This window comes from Arachis hypogaea, chromosome 6 (genome assembly GCF_003086295.3).
Source record: "Arachis hypogaea cultivar Tifrunner chromosome 6, arahy.Tifrunner.gnm2.J5K5, whole genome shotgun sequence".
NCBI lineage: Eukaryota > Viridiplantae > Streptophyta > Magnoliopsida > Fabales > Fabaceae > Arachis > Arachis hypogaea.
Genome location: NC_092041.1, coordinates 31,897,782 through 31,913,482, shown reverse-complemented (window position 1 = coordinate 31,913,482; position 15,701 = coordinate 31,897,782). Strand labels below are relative to the sequence as shown.

General features: G+C 43.3%; 1 non-coding gene across 1 annotated transcript; it reads left to right on the top strand.

Moving 5' to 3' along the window:
• Positions 1-7,274: 7,274 nt before the first annotated feature.
• LOC112700119 (small nucleolar RNA R71) lies at positions 7,275-7,378 on the top strand. Its single transcript, XR_003153038.1, has one exon. It is a non-coding gene; the product is annotated as a small nucleolar RNA R71 (small nucleolar RNA).
• The last annotated feature ends 8,323 nt before the right edge of the window (positions 7,379-15,701 follow it).

The window sequence follows — 15,701 nt, the reverse complement described above, 5'->3', positions numbered from 1 at the left end:
GTGTATCTTCCACGGCATGAGTCTCTAAACCCCATGGTTGGGGGTGAGGAGCTCTGCTGTGTCTTGATGGATTAATGCAATTACTACTGTTTCTCATTCAATCATGTTTGTTTCCATTCTAAGATAATACTTGTTCTTAATCCGGATGAATGTGATGATCCGTGACAATCATCATCATTCTCAACTATGAACGCGTGCCTGACAACCACCTCCGTTCTACCTTAGATTAAGTAGTTATCTCTTGGATTCTTTAACCGGAATCTTCGTGGTATAAGCTAGAATTGATGGCGGCATTCAAGAGGATCCGGAAGGTCTAAACATTGTCTGTGGTATTCTGAGTAGGATTCGATGATTGAATGACTGTGACGTGCTTCAATCTCCTGAAGGCGGGGCGTTAGTGACAGACGCAAAAGAATCACTGGATTCTATTCCGGCCTGATTGAGAACCGACAGATGAATTCCGCTATGCTGTGACAGAGCATATGCAATCACTTTCACTGAGAGGATGGGAGGTAGCCATTGACAACGGTGAAACCCTACATACAGCTTGCCATGGAAGGAGACTTGCGTGTTTGAAGAAGAAGACAGTAGGAAAGCAGAGATTCAGAAGATGGAGCATCTCCAAACCTCAACCTATTCTCCATTACTGCAAAACAAGTAATCATTTCATGTTCTTTTGCTTTTCACAATCAATCCTGATAATTTCTGATATCCTGACTAAGATTTACAAGATAACCATAGCTTGCTTCAAGCCGACAATCTCTGTGGGATCGACCCTTGCTCACGCAAGGTATTACTTGGACGACCCAGTACACTTGCTGGTTAGTTGTGCGGGATTGCAAAAGTGTGATTGCAATTTTGTGCACCACATCTCTCTGTATCTCTCCCAGGCATCATAAAGGGATTCATTATCTCCTTGTTTGAAGCCTTGGATGCTCAGCCTTAGCTGTGTCATCCGTTTTGGAGGAAAATAATGATTCAGAAATTTTTCTGACAGTTGTTTTCATGTCTTTATGCTGTCCTTCTATTGGTTATTTAGCCACCTCTTAGCTTGGTCTTTTACAGCAAATGGAAACAGTAACAATCTATAGACATCTGGTGCACGAAATTGTGATCATCAATGGCGCCATCAACATGGTACGCTCAATTGCAATCTCAACTCTTTATCACAACTTCGCACAACTAACCAGCAAGTGCACTGGGTCGTCCAAGTAATAAACCTTATGCGAGTAAGGGTTAATCCCACGGAGATTGTTGGTATGAAGCAAGCTATGGTCACCTTGTAAATCTTAGTCAGGCAGATTCAAATGGTTATGGATGATATACGAATAAGGCATAAAGATAGAGATACTTATGTAATTCATTGGTGAGAACTTCAGATAAGCGTATGGAGATGCTTTGTCCCTTTCATCTCTCTGCTTTCCTACTGTCTTCATTCAATCCTTCTTACTCATTTCCATGACAAGCTGTATGTTGGGCATCACCGTTGTCAGTGGCTACAACCCGTCCTCTCAGTGAAAATGTTCAACGCACCCTGTCACGGTACGGCTAATCATCTGTCGGTTCTCAATCAGGTTGGAATATAATCCAGTGATTCTTTTGCGTCTGTCACTAACGCCCAGCCTTCGGGAGTTTGAAGCTCCTCACAGTCATTCAATCATTGAATCCTACTCAGAATACCACAGACAAGGTTTAGACCTTCTGGATTCTCTTGAATGCCGCCATCGATTCTAGCTTATACCACGAAGATTCCGATCAAGGGATCCAAGAGATAAACATTCAAGCCTTGTTTGCTTGTAGAACAGAAGTGGTTGTTAGGCACTCGTTCATAAGTGAGAATGATGATGAGTGTCACATAATCATCACATTCATCATGTTCTTGGGTGCAAATGAATATCTTAGAACAAGAATAAGCTGAATTGAATAGAAGAATAATAGTAATTGCATTAATACTCGAGGTACAGCAGAGCTCCACACCTTAATCTATGGTGTGTAGAAACTCCACCATTGAAAATACATAAGTGATAATGGTGATCATTGGCTTCGGCCCCAGAGAGGGAACCAGAAGAACCAAGATGAAAATACAATAGTAAAAGGTCCTATTTGTAGAGAACTAGTAGCCTAGGGTTTACAGAAATGAGTAAATTACATAAAAATCCATTTCCGGGCCCACTTAGTGTATGCTTGGGCTGAGCATTGAAGCTTTCATGTGTAGAGACTTTTCTTGGAGTTAAACGCCAGCTTTTGTGCCATTTTGGGCGTTTAACTCCCATTCTTGTGCCAGTTCCGGCGCTTAACGCCGGGCAGTTTTGAGCTGATTTGGAACGCCAGTTTGGGCCATCAAATCTCGGGAAAAGTATGGACTATTATACATTGTTGGAAAGCCCAGGATGTCTACTTTCCAACACTGTTGAGAGCGCGCCAATTGGGCTTCTGTAGCTCCAGAAAATCCACTTCGAGTGCAGGGAGGTCAGAATCCAACAGCATCTACAGTCCTTTTCAGCCTCTGAATCAGATTTTTGCTCAAGTCCCTCAATTTCAGCCAGAAAATACCTAAAATCACAGAAAAACACACAAACTCATAGTAAAGTCCAGAAAAGTGAATTTTAACTAAAAACTAATAAAAATATAATAAAAACTAACTAAAACATACTAAAAACATACTAAAAATAATGCAAAAAAGTGTATAAACTATCCGCTCATCACAACACCAAACTTAAATTGTTGCTTGTCCCCAAGCAACTGAAAATCAAATAAGATAAAAAGAAGAGAATATGCAATGAATTCCAAAAACATCTATGAAGATCAGTATTAATTAGATGAGCGGGGCTTTTAGGTTTTTGCCTCTGAACAGTTTTGGCATCTCACTCTATCCTTTGAAATTCAGAATGATTGGCTTCTATAGGAACTCAGAATCCAGATAGTGTTATTGATTCTCCTAGTTAAGTATGATGATTCTTTAACATAGCTACTTTATGAGTCTTGGCCGTGGCCCAAAGCACTCTGTCTTCCAGTATTACCACCGGATACATACATGCCACAAACACATAACTGGGTGAACCTTTTCAGATTGTGACTCAGCTTTGCTAGAGTCCCCAATTAGAAGTGTCTAGGGTTCTTAAGCACACTCTTCTTGCCTTGGATCACAACTTTATTCTTTTTCTCTCTTTTTTTGTATTCACTGCTTTTTCTTGCTTCAAGAATCATTTTTATGATTTTTCAGATCCTCAGTAACATGTCTCCTTTTTCATCATTCTTTCAAGAGACAACATTCATGAACAAAAAATTCAAAAGACATATGCACTGTTCAAGCATTCATTTAGAAAACAAAAGTATTGCCACCACATCAATATAATTAATATGTTATAAAATTCAAAATTCATGCAATTCTTCTATTTTTCAATTAAGAACATTTTTCAATCAAGAAAGGTGATGGATTCATAGGACATTTATAACTTTAAGGCATAGACACTAAGACACTAATGATCATAAGACACAGACATAGATAACATAAGCATGGAAATTCAAAAAACAGGAAATAAAGAACAAGGAAATTAAAGAACGGGTCCACCTTAGTGATGGCGGCTTGTTCTTCCTCTTGAAGATCTTATGGAGTGCTTGAGCTCCTCAATGTCTCTTCCTTGCCTTTGTTGCTCCTCTCTCGTGATTCTTTGATCTTCTCTAATTTCATGGAGGAGGATGGAATGTTCTTGGTGCTCCACCCTTAGTTGTCCCATGTTGGAACTCAATTCTCCTAGGGAGGTGTTGATTTGCTCCCAATAGTTTTGTGGAGGAAAGTGCATCCCTTGAGGCATCTCAGGAATTTCATGATGAGTGGGATCTCTTGTTTGCTCCATCCTTTTCTTAGTGATGGGCTTGTCCTCATAAATGAGGATGTCTCCCTCTATGTCAACTCTAACTGAATAACAGAGGTGACAAATGAGATGAGGAAAGGCTAACCTTGCCAAGGTAGAGGACTTGTCCGCCACCTTATAAAGTTCTTGGGCTATAACCTCATGAACTTCTACTTCTTATCCAATCATGATGCTATGAATCATGATGGCCCGGTCTATAGTAACTTCAGACCGGTTGCTAGTGGGAATGATTGAGCGTTGGATAAACTCCAACCATCCCCTAGCCACGGGCTTGAGGTCATGCCTTCTTAGTTGAACCGGCTTCCCTCTTGAATCTCTCTTCCATTGAGCGCCCTCTTCATAAATGTCTATGAGAACTTGGTCCAACCTTTGATCAAAGTTGACCCTTCTAGTGTAAGGGTGTTCATCTCCTTGCATCATGGGCAAGTTGAATGCCAACCTTACATTTTTCGGACTAAAATCTAAGCATTTCCCCCGAACCATTGTAAGCCAATTCTTTGGGTTCGGGTTCACACTTTGATTATGGATCTTGGTGATCCATGCATTGGCATAGAACTCTTGAACCATTAAGATTCCGACTTGTTGAATGGAGTTGGTAAGAACTTTCCAACCTTTTCTTCGAATCTCATGTCGGATCTCCGGGTATTCATTCTTTTTGAGTTTGAAAGGGACCTCGGGGATCACCTTCTTCATGGCCACAACTTCATAGAAGTGGTCTTGATGCACCCTTGAGATGAATCTCTCCATCTCCCATGACTCGGAGGTGGAAGCTTTTGTCTTTCCTTTCCTCTTTCTAGAGGTTTCTCCGGCCTTGGATGCCATAAATGGTTATAGAAAAACAAAAATCAATGCTTTTACCACACCAAACTTAAAAGGTTTGCTCGTCCTCGAGCAAAAGAAGAAAGAAGAGAGTAGAAAAAGAAGAAATAGAGGAGATGGAGATGGCTTTGTGGTTTGGCCAAAGGGAGAGAAGTAGTGTTTAGGTTGTGTGAAAAGGAGGTGGTAAAGATGGGTTTATATAGGAGTGGAGAGAGGGGTAAGGTTCGGCTATGTGAGGGCGGGTTTGGGAGGGAAAGTGGTTTGAATTTGAATGGTGAGGTAGGTGGGGTTTTATGAAGGATGGATGTGAGTGGTGAAGAGAAAGATGGGATTTGATAGGTGAGGGGTTTTTAGGGAAGAGGTGTTGAGGTGATTGGTGAATGGGTGAAGAAGAGAGAGAGTGGTGGGGCAGGTGGGGATCCTGTGGGGTCCACAGATCCTGAGGTGTCAAGGAAAAGTCATCCCTGCACGAAGTGGCGAGCAAAAATGCTCTCTATGGTAGTTCTGGCGTTAAACACCGGGCTGGTGCCCATTTCTGGCGTTTAACGCCAGCTTCTTGCCATTTCCTGGCGTTTAACGCCAGTCTGGTGCCTCTTTCTGGCGTTAAACGCCCAAAATGGTGCCAGATTGGGCGTTAAACGCCCATTTGCTGCCCTTATTGGCATTTAAACACCAGCAAGGTCTTCCTCCAGGGTGTGCTATTTTTCTTTCTGTTTTTCATTCTGTTTTTGCTTTTTCAATTAATTTTGTGACTTCCCATGATCATCAACCTACAGAAAACATAAAATAACAAAGGAAAATTAGATAAATATAACATTGGGTTGCCTCCCAACAAGCGCTTCTTTAATGTCAGTAGCTTGACAGTGGGCTCTCATGGAGCCTCACAGATACTCAGAGCAATGTTGGAACCTCCCAACACCAAACTTAGAGTTTGAATGTGGGGGTTCAACACCAAACTTAGAATTTAGTTGTGGCCTCCCAACACCAAACTTAGAGTTTGACTGTGGGGGCTCTGTTTGACTCTGTTTTGAGAGAAGCTCTTCATGCTTCCTCTCCATGGTGACAGAGGGATATCCTTGAGCCTTAAACACAAAGGATTCTTCATTCACTTGAATGATCAATTCTCCTCTGTCCACATCAATCACAGCCTTTGCTGTGGCTAGGAAGGGTCTGCCAAGGATGATGGATTCATCCATGCACTTTCCAGTTTCTAGGACTATGAAATTAGCAGGGATGTAATGGTCTTCAATCTTTACCAGAACATCCTCTACAAGCCCAAAAGCTTGTTTTCTTGAATTGTCTGCCATCTCTAGTGAGATTCTTGCAGCTTGTACCTCAAAGATCCCTAGCTTCTCCATTACAGAGAGAGGCATGAGGTTTACACTTGACCCTAGGTCACACAAGGCCTTCTTGAAGGTCATAGTGCCTATGGCACAAGGTATTGAGAACTTCCCAGGATCTTGTCTCTTTTGAGGTAATTTCTGCCTAGACAAGTCATCCAATTCTTTGGTGAGTAAAGGGGGTTCATCCTCCCAAGTCTCATTACCAAATAACTTGTCATTTAGCTTCATGATTGCTCCAAGGTATTTAGCAACTTGCTCTTCAGTGATGTACTCATCCTCTTTAGAGGAAGAATACTCATCAGAGCTCATGAATGGCAGAAGTAAATCCAATGGAATCTCAATGGTCTCTGTGTGAGCCTCAGATTCCCATTGTTCCTCATTAGGAAACTCATTGGAGGCCAGTGGATGTCCATTGAGGTCTTCTTCAGTGGCGATCTCTGCCTCTTCCTCCTCTCCAAGTTAGGCCATGTGGGTCATGTTAATGGCCTTGCATTCTCCTTTTGGATTCTCTTCTGTATTGCTTGGAAGAGTACTAGAAGGGAGTTCGGTAATTTTCTTGCTCAGCTGTCCCACTTGTGCCTCCAAGTTTCTAATGGAGGACCTTATTTCAGTCATGAAACTTTGAGTGGTTTTGATTAGATCAGAGACCATGGTTGCTAAGTCAGAATGGCTCTGCTTAGAATTCTCTGTCTGTTGCTGAGAAGATGATGGAAAAGGCTTGCCATTGCTAAACCTATTTCTTCCACCGTTGTTGTTGAAACCTTGTTGAGGTCTCTGTTGATCCTTCCATGAGAGATTTGGATGATTCCTCCATGAAGGATTATAGGTGTTTCCATAGGATTCTCCCATGTAATTCACCTCTTTTATTGAAGGATTCTCAGGATCATAAGCTTCTTCTTCAAATGAAGCATCCTTAGTACTGCTTGGTGCAGCTTGCATTCTAGACAGACTTTGAGAAATCATATTGACTTGTTGAGTCAATATTTTGTTCTGAGCTAATATGGCATTTAGAGTATCAATCTCAAGAACTCCTTTCTTCTGATTTGTCCCATTGTTCACAGGATTCCTTTCAGAAGTGTACATGAATTGGTTATTTGCAACCATTTCAATGAGTTCTTGAGCTTCTGCAGGTGTCTTCTTCAGATGAAGAGATCCTCCAGCAGATCTATCCAAAGACATCTTGGACAGTTCAGACAGACCATCATAGAAGATACCTATGATGCTCCATTCAGAAAGCATGTCAGAAGGGCACTTTCTGATCAATTGTTTGTATCTTTCCCAAGCTTCATAGAGGGATTCACCTTCCTTCTGTCTGAAGGTTTGGACTTTCACTCTAAACTTACTCAATTTTTGAGGTGGAAAGAACTTTGCCAAGAAGGCATTGACTAGCTTTTCCCAAGAGTTCAGGCTTTCTTTAGGTTGTGAGTCCAACCATATCCTAGCTCTGTCTCTTACAGCAAAAGGGAATAGCATAAGTCTGTAGACCTCAAGGTCAACCCCATTAGTCTTGACAGTGTCACAGATTTGCAAGAATTTAGCTAAAAACTGATGAGGATCTTCCAATGGAAGTCCATAGAACTTGCAATTCTGTTGCATCAGAGAAACTAATTGAGGCTTAAGCTCAAAGTTGTTTGCTCCAATGGCAGGGATAGAGATGCTTCTCCCATAGAAGTCGGGAGTAGGTGCAGTAAAGTCACCCAGCACCTTCCTTGCATTGTTGGCATTGTTGTTGTTTTCGGCTGCCATGTCTTCTTCTTGTTTGAAGATTTCTGTTAGGTCCTCTATAGAGAGTTGTGCCCTAGCTTCTCTTAGCTTTTGCTTCAAGGTCCTTTCAGGTTCAGGGTCAGCCTCAATAAGAATGCTTTTGTCTTTGCTCCTGCTCATATGAAAGAGAAGAGAACAAGAAAGTATGGAATCCTCTATGTCATAGTATAGAGATTCCTTGAAGTGTCAGAGGAAAAGAAAAATAGAAGGAAGAGGTAGAAGAATTCGAACTTATCAAGAAAGATGGAGTTCGAATTGTGTATTAAGGAGGAGTGTTAGTCCATAAATAGAAGGATGTGAGAAAAGGGGAAGAAATTTTTGAAAATTAAGTAAAAGATTTTAAAAACATTTTGAAAAACACTAATTGATTTTCGAAAACTTTAAGAGTGGAAAAAGAAATCAAGTGATTTTTGAAAAAGATTTTGAAATTAGAAAGTAAAAAGATATGATTGAAAATTATTTTGAAAAAGATGTGATTAAAAAGATATGATTTAAAAGTTATGGTTTTTTTAAAAAGATGTGATTGAGAAGATATGATTTGAAAAACAATTTAAAAAGATTTGATTTTGAAAATTAATGACTTGGCTAACAAGAAAAGATATGATTCAAACATTAAACCTTTCTCAACAGAAAAGGCAACATACTTGAAATGTTGAATCAAATCATTAATTGATAGCAAGTATTTTTGAAAATGGAAAGAAATTGATATGATTGAAAAGATATGATTTGAAAAAGATTTGATTTTGAAAAATTTTGAAAACCTAAAAAAAATTTGAATTAAAAACAGAATCTTCCCTCTTGTGCCATCCTGGCGTTAAACGCCCAGAATGGTATCCATTCTGGCGTTTAACGCCCAAAACACTACCCTTTTGGGCGTTAAACGCCCAGCCAGGCACCCTGGCTGGCGTTTAAACGCCAGTTTTCCATCTTCACTGGGCGTTTTGAATGCCCAGCCTTTTCCTGTGTAATTCCTCTACTGTATGTTCTGAATCTTCAATTCTCTGTATTTTTTACTTGAAAAGACACAAATTAAAAAATTTTTTGGATTTTTAATAATCAAAATGTAACTAAAATCAAATAACAATGCATGCAAGACACTAAACTTAGCAGTTTGTATACCATTGACACTAACAAAATGAGAATGCATATGAAAAACAACAAAACACTTGAGACAAGAGAATTTAAAGATCAGAACAAGGAAATCATCAAGAACAACTTGAAGATTAATGAAGACACATGCATGAATGCAAGAAGAATAGAAACATGCAATTGACACCAAACTTAAAATGAGACACTAGACTTGTTCATACCCTGACCGGGGTCCTCCAACTCGGCAAATTCGTAAGAGGTCCGACCTTGTCCTAAAGCTCACACCTAAAGGTCGGACCTCGGACAAAGAGCAAGGAAGGCCCATCAAAAGGAACGCAGCCCAAACCTAAAGGCCGAAAAGGCCTAGAAAAGGCGGTTCCACAAAGATAGAGATAAAACTCCCAAAAGATAAGATAAGATAAAGAATATCTTATCCAGGGAAGATCACGGCCAACTACTATAAATACACTGGAGCACCCAGGTATGGCATTCATTCCACATCTACACATATCTGCTTGGACCCATGCTAACTTAAGCATCGGAGTGTCATTGCAGGTACAACCACCAACCATTCCGCATATCAAGCTCGGGTCACCGAACCCCCACCTCGGGCCTCTCCAGACGACCGAGCTGCACGTTTCAGGTAAACCCTCGGAACACTGGCGCCGTTGCCGGGGACCTGGAAGTCATCCCTCTACCATGGCGGACGACCCTCTCAACAATGACCACGCTGCATCTGAACAAGAGGACGAAATTGACACCGGAGAACGACCGGACAGCCTTCTATCACCACGCACTCCAGGAGGAAAAAAACAGAATCGCCCAAAAACATCACTCCCAAACAAAGATCCACAAAATTCCGAAAAAGAGAAGAGCTCGGAAATTCTAGAAGCAGTTCGAGCACAACAAGACCGACTAAAACAACTCGAAGAGGACATAAAAAAGCAGAAAGAAACTGAACAAGATCTGAAAAGGGAAGCTCGAAAGCGCAGAGAATTAGAAGAAAAACTGCGGAAAATAGAGGCCAACCTGAAAGACCGGACAGAACGCGGCACCACCACCGAGGGCAACCACGATCCCTTCACGCAAGAGATCATGAAGGAGAAGGTACCGCGAAACTTCAAACCACCCGATATGGACCTCTACGACGGCACCACCGATCCAAGTCATCACCTCAGCAACTTCAGAAGCAGACTGTACCTAGTCGACGCCTCCGACGCGATTCGGTGCAAAGCCTTCCCCACCACTCTCACCAAGTCAGCCATGAAGTGGTTCGACAACCTGCCACCAAGATCAATCACCAGCTTCGAAGACCTAACCAAAAAATTCCTAACAAGATTCTCTATTTAAAAGGACAAGACAAAACATGCCCCCAGTCTACTCGGGATCAAACAAAGTAACCAAGAAACTCTCCGAGAATACATGGAGCGATTCAACAAAGCCTGCCTGGACATACAACACTTGCCCACTGAAGCAGCCATCATGGGACTAGCAAACGGACTAAAAGAGGGACCGTTTAGCCAATCCCTATCCAAACGATACCCGACCTCCTTATATGAGGTGCAGGAGCGGGCAGAAAAATATATCAACATGGAGGAAACCTCCCAGCTAAGAGACTCTTCTAGGAAGGAATCAACCTACCCACTCCGAGATCGGGATCGGGAACAGAAGAAGAAAGAAGAACCCAACTCGGACAAGCCACAGAAGTACCACAACTACACCCCCCTCCGAGTCTCCCTGGTAGACGTCTACAGAGAAGTATGCCACACCGAAAGGATCCCACCGCCCCGACCGCTAAAACACAAGAAAGCGGGGAGAGATCGGTCCGAATACTGTGAATATCACAAGCTCTACGGTCATTTTACTAACGACTGCTACGACCTAAAAAATGTTATAGAAAAGCTAGCCAGAGAAGGAAAACTCGACAGATACATAGCAGAGAAAGGAGAAGAGACCAGGAAGAGAAGGCGGGGAGACAACGAAGATCGGGCCGAACAAACCCCGCGAACCCCTGAAAGACATGTTCACATGATAAATGGAGGTTTTGCAGGCGGAGGAACATCCAAATCCTCGCGAAAAAGACACCTCAAAGAAGTCTATCACGTCCGAGAAGACAGTCCCCTGCCCGAATTACCTACTATCTCATTTACCCGAGAAGATGCTCAAGGGATAATTCCCGGACACGACGATCCAATGGTAATCACCATTATCCTAGCAAACGCCAACTTACATCGAACCCTGATTGACCAGGGAAGCTCAGCAGATATCCTGTTCAAAACGGCCTTCGACAAGCTCGGACTTGAAGAAAAAGAACTAAAGGCCTATCCCACCGACCTATTTGGACTAGGGGATACTCCGATCCATCCCTTAGGATACATCTCGCTACACACTACCTTTGGAAGAGGCGAGCAATCTAAAACATTAAGCATCGACTACATTATAGTCGACGTCACTTCAGCATACAATGCCCTCATTGGGCGACCAACCCTAAACAGACTGGCAGCTATAGTCTCGACCCCACACCTCTGTATGAAGTTCCCTACCACAAAAGGAATCGCTACCCTAAAAGGCGACCAAAAACTAGCGCGGCGATGCTACAACGAAAGCCTGAGCCTAAAAGGGAAAGAGGTCAACACAATAGAACTCGGACGAGTTCAATCCCGAGAAGATCTTCGGCCACAACCAGAGGGAGAAACCGAAAAAGTCCAGATTGGGAACACACCTGAAAAAATAACAAACATAGGAGCAAACCTCGAAACGGGCCTAAAAGAGGAACTCATAACCCTCTTAAGGGAGAATTCCAACCTCTTCGCCTGGAAAGCCTCCGACATGCCAGGCATAAGCCCCGACCTGATGTGCCATAAGCTATCAGTTTACCCGGGATCCCGACTTGTCCAACAAAGACGCCGGAAGCTCGGACCCGAGCGCATGCAAGCAATAGAAGAACAAGTACAAGCACTGCTAGATGCAGGGTTCATTAGGGAAGTAAAATACCCCCTATGGCTCGCAAACGTGGTCCTGGTAAAAAAGCCCAACGGAAAATGGAGGATGTGCGTCGATTACACGGATCTCAACAAAGCCTGCCCCAAAGACCCATATCTACTACCAAACATCGACGCCTTAGTAGACGCAGCCTCAGGCTATAGATATCTCTCCTTCATGGACGCATACTCGGGATACAATCAAATCCCGATGTACGGACCCGACCAAGAAAAGACCTCGTTCATAACCCCAAGGGCAAACTACTGCTACGTAGTAATGCCCTTCGGGCTGAAGAACGCAGGGGCAACCTACCAGAGGCTAATGAACAAAGTGTTCTCAGAGCACATCGGACTACAGCTGGAGGTGTACGTCGACGACATGCTGGTAAAGACACAAGAAGACAGAAACTTGCTGACCGACCTCACCAGTATCTTCGGCACCCTCAGAAAACACAACATGAGACTTAACCCGACAAAGTGCACCTTCGCTGCAGAAGCCGGAAAGTTCTTAGGCTTCATGCTGACTCAAAGGGGCATCGAAGCAAACCCGGACAAATGCCAAGCGATACTCAATATGAAGAGCCCGACGTGTGTCAAAGAAGTACAACAACTGAATGGAAGGCTAGCCGCCCTATCAAGATTCTTGGCAGGATCAGCAATAAAGTCACTACCTCTCTACTCACTCCTAAAGAAAGGGAAACCCTTCTCATGGACCCCGGAGTGCGAAAAAGCCTTTCAAGAATTCAAGGAATTCCTCGGGCAGCCACCAATCCTAACCCGACCTTTAAAAGAAGAAGAACTCGTACTATACCTCTCGGTTGGAAATCGAGCAGTCGCTTCAGCGTTAATACGAGAAAATGACCGAGGACAACACCCCATATACTTTGTAAGCAAGGCACTACAAGGGGCCGAATTAAACTATCAGAAGATAGAAAAATTCGCCTACACCCTAGTGTTCACAGCTCGGAGGCTCCGTCCCTACTTTCAAGCCCACACCATCAAAGTCCGAACAAACCAACCCATGAGACACATCCTCCAAAAAACAGACCTGGCAGGACGAATACTGCAATGGGCGGTGGAACTGTCCGAGTTCGACCTCCACTATGAAACCCGGACTGCCATAAAATCTCAGTATCTAGCCGACTTCATCGCAGAATACACTGAGACCCCTGGAACCCCACTCTCATGGAACCTGTATGTCGACGGGTCCTCAAACAAAACTGGAAGCGGAGCCGGGGTTATACTCGAAAGCGACCAAGGAACGCGGATAGAACTATCCCTAAAATTCGAGTTCCAGGCTTCGAATAACCAAGCCGAATACGAGGCCCTACTAGCAGGTCTAAAGCTAGCCGAAGAGGTCGGAGCCCAGAAAATCACGATCTTCAGCGACTCCCAGGTCGTCACATCACAAGTAAATGGAAGCTACCAGGCCAAAGACCCAACTATGAAAAAATATCTGGACCAAACACAGGCACAATTACGCCACTTTTCAGAAATACAGATTCAGCACATACCTCGGGAACAAAACACCCGGGCAGACGCCCTCTCGAAGCTTGCCAGCACCAAGCCCAGAGGCAACAACAGAAGTCTCCTCCAGGAAACCTTACAATCCCCCTCCATGCTAAGAGAGGAAGAAGCGCTAAACATATCTAACCAACAGCAAGGATGGATGACCCCCATACTCAACTACCTGAAATCGGGAACTCTCCCCGCCGAAAGGAAGGAAGCTAGAAGACTCACGAAAGATGCCCAGAATTATACACTGATTCACGACATATTATACAGAAGAGGATTCTCAAACCCCCTCCTTAGGTGTATCCCGACCTCAGAAACAAAGAGCGTCCTCGAAGAAGTCCACGGAGGCATGTGTGGGAACCACCTCGGAGCTCGAGCATTATCCAAGAAAGTAGTCCGAGCCGGGTTCTACTGGCCGACTCTGCAAAGAGACGCAACGGAATTTGTGAAAATATGCCCCCCTGCCAAAAACACGCCAATTTTCACAAAGCACCACCCGAAGACCTTATCAGTGTCACCGCACCATGGCCCTTCGCAAAATGGGGACTTGACCTACTCGGCCCGTTCCCCCAAGGACCGGGGCAAGTCAAATACCTCATAGTAGGGGTCGACTACTTTACAAAGTGGATCGAAGCTGAACCCTTAGCCACCATCACGGCTCAGAAAAGCCGCAAATTCCTATACAAAAACATCGTCACACGGTTCGGAGTCCCCTACTCCATCACCACAGACAATGGAACACAGTTCACAGACACAAGTTTTCGGAACTTGGTGGCCGAGCTAAAAATCAAACAGCAATTCACCTCAGTCGAGCACCCACAAGCCAATGGACAAGCAGAGGCCGCAAATAAAGTCATCTTGGCCGGGTTAAAACGAAGACTCCAAGAGGCCAAAGGGGCATGGGCCGAGGAGCTCCCCCAGGTACTATGGGCATATCGGACAACTCCACACTCTACAACGGGAGAATCGCCATTCCGACTAGCTTACGGGATGGAGGCAATGATTCCTATCGAAATAGATGAAGGGTCACCCAGAGTCATCTTCTACAACGAAGAAGGTAACCCGCAGGCACAAAAGGAAGATCTCGACCTCCTCCCCGAGGTCCGAGAAAGAGCCCGGATCCGAGAAGAAGCCTTAAAACGGCGAACGGCCCTCAGATACAATCAGAAAGTAATAAAGCGAAGCTTCTCCATTCACGACCTGATTCTAATCCGAAATGACATCGGAACACAAAAGTCGGGAGAAGGAAAGCTAGCTGCAAATTGGAAAGGACCTTACAAGGTAACAGAAGTCTTAGGAACAGGCTACTACAAAATATCCGACCTAGAAGGCAATGAGTTGCCCAGGGCCTGGCACGCCTGTAATCTAAAACGATACTACAGCTAGAAAAACTTGACCCGAGGTGTACTCTTTTTCCCTACAAGGGTTTTTTAATGAGACACCCGGACAAGAAAAGCACCCGACCTAGCCAAGGGTAAACACTCTGTAAATATTCTTTTTTTTTTAATACTAATCGAATTTTTCTCTTTTCCTTCTCCTTCTTCTACATGATGAAACAAATCCTGAAAAGTACCCCGCCAAGGCGCATTAATTTATGCTCGACAAAACGCAAAAAATCATTGCCAAGAGACCACACAAGGTCGGCAAAGATAAAAGCGACGAGGTTCAAATTAATGTGAGAAGTTATAAAGCAACCCTGAAAAGGCTCAAAAAAGCCAAATAAAAGAGGTTACAAAAATAACTTAAAAGGCCGACCAACAATAAAGGCCGGACCCAATAAAGGGAAGTACTCGACCGCCCCCCCCGAGGTCCGAGAAAAAGCCCGAACCCGAGAAAGAAGCCTTAAAACGGCGAAAACAAAGATTTCGAAAAACGCTTACTAAAAGGTTGCTATACAAAAACAGCCAAAAAGTACAAGCGAAGAAACGAAATCAAAGAGAAGGGTAAAACAAAGATTTCGAAAAACGCTTACTAAAAGGTTGCTATACAAAAACAGCCAAAAAGTACAAGCGAAGAAACGAAATCAAAGAGAAGGGTAAAACAAAGATTTCGAAAAACGCTTACTAAAAGGTTGCTATACAAAAACAGCCAAAAAGTACAAGCGAAGAAACGAAATCAAAGAGAAGGGTAAAACGAAGTTTCAAAAAGCGCTAGCTAAAAGGTTGTTATCCAAAAACAACTAAAAAGCAAAAAGTGAAAAGTCGAAACGCGAACAAACACCACATAATAAGCTAAAAAGTTACTACAAGTAGCTAATAGCAAAAAAGATGTTCAAAGCATTAACAGATAGTAAAAACCGTCCAAAAAAGAGCCCA